Genomic DNA, 10,174 nt, shown 5'->3' with positions numbered 1-10,174 from the left:
ACAAATGCATGTAACGGTTGCAACATGTTTATAGATATTCAGAGAGCAGAAAAGGAACCTAATAAATCAAATCAATTACAAATCGCCTGTTCCTTGCACAGCTCTATTGTCCCCTGAATGCTTGTAACTGGGAGCTCAGAGCCAAATATTCTTTCTTACTTTTGTGAAGTTTAAAGGGACATGCTTTTTTAGTGTCTAGGCTTGCGGTTTCTCAGACGTGTACAGGATTTTCTAACACGCTCCATTTAATGTAAAATTCAGGGCAGTTGTCATAATCCTTCTTGAGTTAGAAACAGAGTCCTGGATCAGATTGCAGTTTTGGAGTGAGGCCAACTGCTAAAGAAAGTGATTCTTCTGCCCCTCACCTTTCACGTATTAAAAGACACCCCTAACTTGGCTTCCAAGGAAGCTCCCCAGGAACCCAGCGCTGCAGCTGCATCAGTGGGAAGGTGCGATGCCTCTGGCAAGGCTGTGTGGCACAGCCTGCAGTCACCCTGTCCTACCACCCCAAAAAGGGTGGTAGGACCCACACCCTCATTCCTTCTGAGAGCTCTTCACATCAGCTGAACTCAAAGCCTTGTGCCATCTGTTTGCATCTTTGTTGCAACCTGTGAGAATCTGTGCCATTAAGAATTCGGCAGCAGTGCCTCAGCTACAAGTAAACGCAAATACACGACTTCAGTATAATGGCAAAGGAGCAGCTGCAGCCTAAGGGCCCGTCTCCCACTGTTCTGTTTTGTAGCAACAACCAGTGGGATGAGGAGGGCTGGCCCTGCTGGTTTCCCCTGACTCAGGAGACTGATGTGCCGTTTACATCCAGAGATGAAAGGATGACCTTGGTCCGTAGCTGTGCATTCTACTGTGAGGCAGGAGCCAAAATACTGCTGCAGCCCACACCCTTGGGGCACAGCATGGTCAGCTGTGCCACTTCCAGACTTTCCATGACCCTGCTGTCAGGCAGGTTGAGACTGTCTCGTGGGTAGCCTGTGTGCACAGGATGCCTCTAGACTGCGCAGTACTGCAAAGCACTTGAGCTCTCACGTGTGTCTTCCATGACAGGACTGCTCTTGTGTGGCCACCTCTCCTTCAGGATCTTGCTCCTTCTGTCTTGGGAGAACATGACATACGCTGTGAACGTGCTTCTTGTGAGCTGGGACCTTAAAAACCTTGTGCACGGAGGTCTGCCAAGGCACCTGCCTGCAGCCTCCTCTGCCTGGCTCGGCTGAATGGTTTGAGCTGATGGTTTGGAACGGTTGGAGTCCTCGGGTCACACGTGGCACTGTTCCATGCTCTGCCTGACCTCTGCCTCTCTGCCACTGATTTATTCTTGGCTGATAATTCGGAGACTGGGAAATCCGTGTGACTGCAGCGATGGGTCTGCAACTCCAGTTTGTTTGCTGCAGCCAGGCCCTCACACAGACACGCACACACACACACACACATATACACATACACATGCACACAGTGGTCTCTCCAGGAGCTTGTGCAGATACTGGCCAGGCCAGTATCTGACTACCAGACCCATGGTCTCTCTCTGGTATCCGGCCCTTGACCTATGGTCTCCCTGACTGGCTCCCAGACCCCTTATCCTACATGCAGTCTTGCAGGACTGATCTTCCCTAGGGAAACACACACAGACAAACACACACTGGTTTCTCCAGTTACTGGCATCCAGACTCATGGCCCCTCTGATCCATTGCTTGAATCCAGCTGCTGCATGCACACAGAACAGGGTCCCTCATCCAGAAAAGAAGTCAAAAATGCAGTTTAACAAGAAGACTGTGGCAAACGGGGCATGACCAATAAAGCACACTGACCAGCAACATGTTTACACGCACTTATCTCTGTATTTTCCACACCTGTTCCTTCACAAGCAAACTTCATCTTCCTGTTCTCATCTTTGGTCTTTACCCTTAATATCCCGTAGGTATCACACATTCCCATCAACCCCTTAAAGACATTCTGCAGTAAGTTTTACACCATTCCTCAAATGCCCATCCCATAATGAGCCCTGAACACCTGCAGGCAATAACCCTGCTCAGTCTGCAAGGCTGTCTGGTGAGAGCAACTCCTGCAGACTCCTCCAACACCCAGACTGTGTTCTCTGCTGAGGTCCCTGGGAATATCCAGGACCAGGTGCTATAGGGCTTCCTCTGCTTGGTACTGTCCTCTGCCCATCTCCAGGCCTTTGTGTTCATGGTGATTATCCCTTCTTCACATAAACCAACAGTTCCCACCACTGTACACGTGGATGGCCCTCAGAAGAGTAATCTCTGAGTTTATAACATCGAGTGTCAGCAGATCCACAGTTTGTTCTTCAGAAATTCCATGACTTCTGTGCTCATGTGATAGAATTCTTCAGTTAATATGGTTTTTACAGTCACATCTGGAAGAAATAATTTCCTAAAGCTCATTTACTGTTATTTTTTAGGAAGTCACGTTATGAGGATAATGAAGAATGTGAGCTGCATTTAAATACTAAGCAGGCTGGGGCATCATGTTCCTCATTCAGTAACTCAGAAGAGGAAGACAACCCTTGAATCCTGGTGGACAACCTACTATGGACTTCTCAGTAAGATGTTGTGCTGTTACTTCCCTCTGTGTGCAGGACATGGCTTGTGAGAATGTTGAGAGCCTTCAGGAGGTGACTGGGGAGGATACTTGATACTGTGTAAATGTAGCTGCTGTTCTGTTGCCGTTTGTAAAACTATATCCAGAAAATGTAAGGCTATATGCAGAAAACCTGTAATTTATTGCTGTGAGATGTAAACAGGGGACACTCGATGTCAGGGACAACCTGCAGGGTTAGGGATGGGATGGATCCTCTCAGGCTGCAGATGAGCAGAGCACAGCAGAGCACAGCAGGGGTGTAGTGCGTGCAGGGGAGCACCTGGTAAAGACATTCATTTGTTGCCCAATTAAAAGCAATCCAGCAGTAAATGACTGTTGTGCAAACCACCTGCCCTCTGCCATCTCCCTTGCAATAGGCAGGGATATGAGGTACCAACAACTCTGGAAATATTGAAGCTGCCCCTATAAATGTTTTTGATTAAACTCTGTGCAAAGACCATGTGCATAAATGCACAGGGTACACAGAAACACACCCAGGATGGTGACTTCAAAACCATTTGCAATCTTCCGTTTACTCTTGGCAAACATTTCCAGGAGACATGTTTGTGAGGAATATATGTAGAATTTGGCACCATAGCTTGAGGCTTTATCCAGCAGCTGCTGGAGGGATGGCATAATACCTGTTCTGCCAGGCTTGACACAGTTAGAGATGAAGCACCTCTTTAGATTAGTATGGAATTAATTCCTTTCTTGGCTACAAAATAGTTGTATTTGATGTTGCCCACTTGGAATTGCTTGAATGGATCAACAATGTTTTTGATAATATCTGCCAAGAACATTGACTGAGTTTTTTACAATTACTCATTTTTATACATCATGCATCAATTTAGAGTATAAGGCAGATAAGGAAAAGGTGTTGAAAATGGAAACCTAATAGTGTTTTGTATTTCTTACATTCATGTAATATGCTGGAATGAACGTAATTGTCTGGAGAAGCAGACCAGATGTGATCCTAAAATTTATTCAAAACTTTGATTATCTGGACTTTTTTTGTGTATCAAACTGCTTTGCAAGACTAATTAGCCAGCCAGCTGCCAGAGACATTTTAAAAATGTCTGATACTTACTAAAAGCCAGAGGCTGGTGAGGAATACCGTGGTGCATCCAGTACAAGCACATGGTCCACGGTTGTGGATACTGTTTGCAAGACTCAGTAGTCAATTCAATTGAATAAGTCACTCCTCCTCCAATTCTTGTTCAAAGACAGAGAAAAATGTGTTTGGAAAGTAAATCATATAATTGTCTGGAGTACAGGCACACATCTCTACTTCAAGCTAACCAGCAACCCCTGTGACAAACTCAGCTTCTCAAACTTTGCAGTGAGGAGGCAGGTGCAAAAATGATTTTGCTTGTTCTCTCAGTTTGGAATGGTGGATAAAAACAGTTATAATCACTGCTAAAAAATGGTCTTTTTTCGAGTTCAGCAAATTTATTTCTTGTCACTGCACTGGAAAATTGGAACATAGGCCTGGGAAAGATTCACTTAGAATAATAAAGTATATGTTGGCTTGGTACTTGCATATGTACAAGTCACCAGGTGTCTGCATGCCTTTCAGAGAGGCAACACTGTTGATGTTTTTAAAGACAGAGGAGTTCTAGAAACTTGAAACCTATGGAAAGAGAGTACATTTAACAGAATTTTGATGAGCGTGGGCAAACATGGGAGCTTTCATCACAGCTTTCAAAAACTGTAGGAATTCTTGAGTCATCTGTGTACCCCGGAAATTGCATCAGCAGATATCAATGACTGCTATTTGCAAGTCTGTTGTAACAAATGGGGTGTAACAGGTCCTTCTTAGCTTCTGACATGTGAAAAATATTTACTCCAGCTTGAACTGAAAATATTCTGCCAGGCACAAGATTGGAAATAGTCCTTGCAACAGTTGTGCCACTGTCACCTGTCTTAACACTGAATGGTTGGATAAATGATAAATAAAACAGGGAGTGCCTGGACTAGAGCATCCTCTGCAATGGCTCTTAACAAATACAGTTGCACCCTTCACTGCCAAGGCAAGGACTCTTTGTACCTTCATTATGAACTCAAGTGGAAAAAAATACAGAAGGTGCAAACCTGAGGATGCAGTTGAAATACAAATTATCTAGAGCAAGATGGAGCTCAGAATAACTGCACTGAAGGTGGAGATGGGAAAAATAGAGTGGGAATTAAGTGAAATATGTAGGGGGGTTTTTGTATATGTAAGCAATGAATTTTATGTGGTAGTCTCTTATATCTTTTAAGAATTTCTTTTGAGATATACATTTGAAAACTAAGGAAGTAATAAAAGTATGACCAAATGAACTGATGCTGCCATTAGGTACATTATCACGATGAGTAAGCCATCACTTAGGAAAGTTTATATCTAGAGGAAATCTACAAATAAAATTACCATCAAAACAAGAACTTTATTATTTGCCATGACACTGAAAATGGCTGAAGTTTCTTACCTTGGTTCAGGATTAAACTTTATATCCTTTCTGTCATCAAAGGAGCTGAGTCTGCTGGCCTTTGAGGGAGGGCTAACACAGGCTCTTTAGCCATTACTTTTTTTGTGGCAGGCCTATTTGAAGCTTCTGATGTATATTTTTGTTGTTCGAGCTGTGTTATTTGCCTTATTTCTGCTAGCTGGTACCTGGAATTTTATTACAATTTCTTGCAAATAATGCCCACATTATATATAATTGGCATAGGTGAAATAGATGTAGAGTTAATAAAAGTAACAGAAATGTAAATAGCAATAGTATAAAAAGATAGCTACTATTGATTTACATTTCTAAAGGGTAATTGCATTTCCAAAATAATTAGAGTAATAAAATTGTGGTTGTATCCTGAAACATTTTTTAAATATAAATTTTATCTCTAGACTTTCATCTGCCCCTGTTTCCAGCTGAAATAGTGCAACATAGAAGTTGATTAGAATTCTCTAACAGTGAACCTACAGGTTGAATCCTGTTGTTATATTCTATTTTATTGAATAGTAAAGTGATGAACAATGCAGGTAATACTGAAAAGAGCAATATTCCTTTATTTAATTTTTCAGTTTAAAGTTAAGAACATTTTGGTTAATGGAAGGTGAAAATGGCATTAAGGAAGTTATTATTTATTGGTGATTTATACAGCAGTGAGATTGTATTGTAAAGCACTGAGTTAGAAAAATTGACATGATAAGTCTCCTTAACTCTCAGACATTGGAGAATTGCCCTTGGTTCTTGTTGAATAATACATATTGGCTGATATAAACAAGGTACAAAGTGTGTATAGATTCATTTAGAACTCCCGGGTGGGAAAATTTGAGTAGGTTTTCAATAAAGAGTCTATTATCCCTTGGTAACTGAGAACATTACATATGAAAACTATGGCATTTAAAATGAGTAATCTTATATCCAGACAGTGTTGGCTGACAATGCCATATTCTCCTTTTTGAGCTAATCATAGCCTTTAATTACCAGATATCTTTTTTTAATGGTAGCCATTTCTCAGATGCTCTAGTTAGGTGTTTGCCTAGCAGTGACAAAAATTTAGCAAGTTCCTATTAGCGGTACGGTGATGTTTTATAGCTCAAATACTAGAATAAGGAAAAATCTACCCCTTGTTGGTCACACTGTGTCAGCATTTGTAAGATAACTCATCTAGCAGACTGTACATTCCCCAGGGCAAAGACTTTTATGTTTATATTTGTAATCTGCCATTCAGACCAATGGGACATTGTAGTCCGTAAACAACAGTAGCTGAATGCCAGTTAATTTCAGATTATAGGCTGAATGAGACATTCAGACTGTAATTTTGCTTTCTAGGTATGGTTATCTAAGGCTTTATACAGCAATTTCACTAGAGTAGCAAAAATTTTCATGTGATCCCATGCAGGAAAAATATCCACAATCATTCCAAACCAAATGCCTGTGAGGACTTCTTAGATCTTTCATTTGTGCTGTTGTTTTATTCTGACAAACCTAATCAACACATTAATCCAACAACTAAAAAACTCATTATTTTTCATAAAATCTTACATAAAAGAAAAGGTTTTTAATAGTCTGCATCAGCAACACATATTATCTAGCGTGGAGGCAGTTCTGTTTTATCAGAAAAGGAGACATATTTCTGTGACAATAGTTTAATCTATTTCCAAAACACATCAATATAAAGGATAGTGAAAGTCTGAAGATGAAGATAATGACAGTTGCTGAAGCTCAGAATGCCAGAACTTTTAGTGCTGAAAGCCTCTAACTCTTTAGGAGTGTCACATGAAGGTGTCTACCAGAATGAAACTAATGAGAAGTCATATTTTCAGTATTTTATTCCCATTTTTATTATTTTTAAATACTACGCTCTTTGATTATGGCAGCAGCTGTTGGCAGTACTGTACAATATGTGTCCGCACAAAATGTGTTCTCTCACATTTTGTTCTGCAGAGAGTGAGACTTGGATTTATTTTTATTTAAAACTGAAGAAAGTATTTTATAGGATGTTCAATAACTGGAATTCTTAAAAAGTCACCTTACAAGTCTTGGGGAAGGGTCACAGTTCAAGTGCACCATTCAATGTCAAGGGAAATGTAGATTCTTCCTTTCCCTCTTTCTCTTTTCTCAGTGATGTAGAGATATTTTTAAACAAGAATAAGTGACAGACAATCACGTGTATTTTACAGCTTGCTCACACATTAGTCAAACATCTGCCATACAGTAATACTGTGACATGAACTGCAGTCGACTAAGGATTGTTCCTAACAGAAAAATTGATAGATTTATTGAAGAAACACGCAGAAGATGCAAACTTCTTTCTGACCCTGTCTGTTTTCTTCCTTCATCTCTTATTTTGTACATGAATATACATATACATATGTATATATATACACACACACACATACACATACTATGCCCCCCAGGACAAAAGCTGAAATGAAATAACACTAATGTAGGGATATGGACTCTGGGCAATATTAAAAAAAAACACATACATGCCTGTGAAATCCAGATCCCCTTTTCCAGTGAGATCTGGGGAATGCCAAGTGACTTAAAGATAACATTTAGGCTTTGCTGGCCTGTGTGCCCTCATCTGAGCATGATGCCATTTCAACAGCAGTTCCACTCCTCCCTGCTGACCCTCCTTTGTCCCTCCTCTTTACTGTCACCCTCTGTCTTGCTGCCAACAAAAATGTCTAATGATCTGAAAAATAATCTGAACTAGCTCTTTCCATCTGGATCTGTTCCGTGACGTGTCTCCCAGGGTGACCACACACAGCTGTGCTGCCATGGGCATATGAGAGGGAATGATTTTAGCTGGGTAAAGTCGATCTGCCACTGTCTGTGAGACCATGGCCTCAGCCATTTCTACCATTTTTCTCCTTAATCTCACTCCAGCAATTAACCTAATCATCAGCTACTGGCACTCTTGAGCAGCTTTTGACATCCACAGATTCCTCTGGGAGTCAGGAAGCAGAAGCAGAGGCAGAATCAGGCCGCCCCTTTCAGGAGGTGGTGTGCTCTGTGAAGGAGGTTTTTCAACTGGAGTACGAGCAGGAAGGTTTGTGCAGAACAGAGAATATCAATGCTGTGCTCTTCCATATAATGGGTAGCAATATTTTGCCCCTCAGAGTTTCCTGGGCTGGTGGCTTCCCATGCTGGATATGGGCTGGAAAAGCTCTGTGCTTTGCCCCTTATGCAGTTTGAAGTTTCATGGTCCCTGTCAACATGTCTGAGACATGGCCATTTCTGGATCTTACACCTTCAGACAATTCCTTCTCTCTATGCCGTGTGAGGTGGAGGATCCCCAGTGTAAAGGACGAGAACCACACAGTGAGCATACTGACAGCATGTCTCTTCTGGTCAAGATGGGTGTACAAATCTCCCAGCTAGCCCTGACCCAAGTTGATAAAGGGTGTTGTGCCTATTTTTTCACCATGGCATCATCACCCTGAACCCAAGCTGTGCATTCCTTCTTCCTTTTCTGATGTGCAAAACACCCAGTTGTGAACAGTCCCTTGAATATAAATTCATCATGTGAGATCTCTCCAGAACTGGCAGCTGAACACCCCACTTACCCTGCCATACCTCTCCTGTTCTCCTGTGTCCTGCACATGGCCTGTGCTGGTGGCTGCAGGGACCAGTGGTGCTGGGCCCTCCTTGGGTGGCAGAAAGCTGTTGTTTGTCATTCTCCAAGCTTGGTTGCTGTGCTGGAGCTAGCTGGTGAGACCAGCCTGCATTTTACCTCCCAGAAACCCAACTGGAGCAGGAGCCCTGACTGATTTGTCAGCTTGGAGTCACTGCTAAGTCTGAGGTGACCCAAGAAATCTTCAGAATCCCTTTGGGGACTAGCTTGCAGCTGAATGGCAGCCTTGAACATGCTGTTAGCATATAAATGACAGTCTTAGGTGAGCAAAGTGATCAATTGATATCAAAATGTCTTTAACAATAAGTTATCACTTCTTCCTGGTGAAAGCCAAGAGTCAAAGGTGGAATTTCTGTCACGGAAGAAAAGATAAGGCCAGAGACTGCCCACTGGAACAGCTATTGGCTCACGGAGGGATGTAAAATATATTTTCCCCACCTGCTCAGTTTCCTCCAAGTCAATGAAATTAGAATCTGACCATTTTGTCCTGGTAACCTTTGAAAAGGAGTCAGGCTTGCCAAAAACCTCTGCTAATATACCAAAGGAAAAGGAAGCAAGTTGTAACAGGTTTAGGATCCAATAGTAACATTCTGTTGCACACATCTAAAACACAGTGGAGGGAACACAGTGCTGCTTTGGAGTGTGCCTAGTGACATGAATCACGATATTAGCTCAATATTTGCCCAAAAAGAGTAAATCACCAGGATTCAGGCAGCCTAACTTTGTTTATAAGAGCTGCACAAGGAAATATGTATACTGCAGCCTTGTTTCTCTTAATTGTCCAAGTTAGGTTTTCCCTATACACCAAGTAATTTTTGGTGTTCTTTTCCTTCTTTTTGAAGAAGAAAATTGCATAAATAACATGATAATGAAAGAAACGCTGCACCTCAGAGAGAACAAAACATTGGCAGCATAACCAAATTTGACATTATCATAGATTAGGGTTTGCAACACTGACAGTAATAAGCAACGGATCTATTTCATGTAAGTTTGGCATGAGACATCAAAAAAAGTGTTGGCTGGTCCCTGGTAAATCTGTCTCAAGAAGAGTTTGGTCAGTCTGGTGAAGATCAGGTGGAGTTCTGCGAGTCAGTCGACTGACTCTGAAAAGTGGAGTGTGGAGTGAGTCAGCAAGTTGTTGGCTTCGTGGCATTGGGAGAGAAGGTGAGGGGTTTCTGTTGCCTGTGTGAAGGCCCTTTGGTAACTTGTGACCCTCTTGGACACTTCAAACTGAATCTGAGAAGGCACAAATTTTCCAGCAATCCTCATTTATCAATTCCAGTTGGCGGGTGGATAAAGGACAGAGGTTTTCTTCATGACATATCTGAACAAATTAGTGCTCAGTGTCAGTTTTGGCAGCCCCACAGCTGGTCAGGTGGCAGGTGCCTTCTGGCAGACCAGCTCTACAAACTGTGCTTCCAACCTAGTCCCAGTGTTGTCT

This window comes from Corapipo altera, unplaced genomic scaffold (genome assembly GCF_003945725.1).
Source record: "Corapipo altera isolate COAL_440 unplaced genomic scaffold, ASM394572v1 0, whole genome shotgun sequence".
Lineage (NCBI taxonomy): Eukaryota > Metazoa > Chordata > Aves > Passeriformes > Pipridae > Corapipo > Corapipo altera.
Note: the sequence above shows the minus strand (reverse complement) of the source record.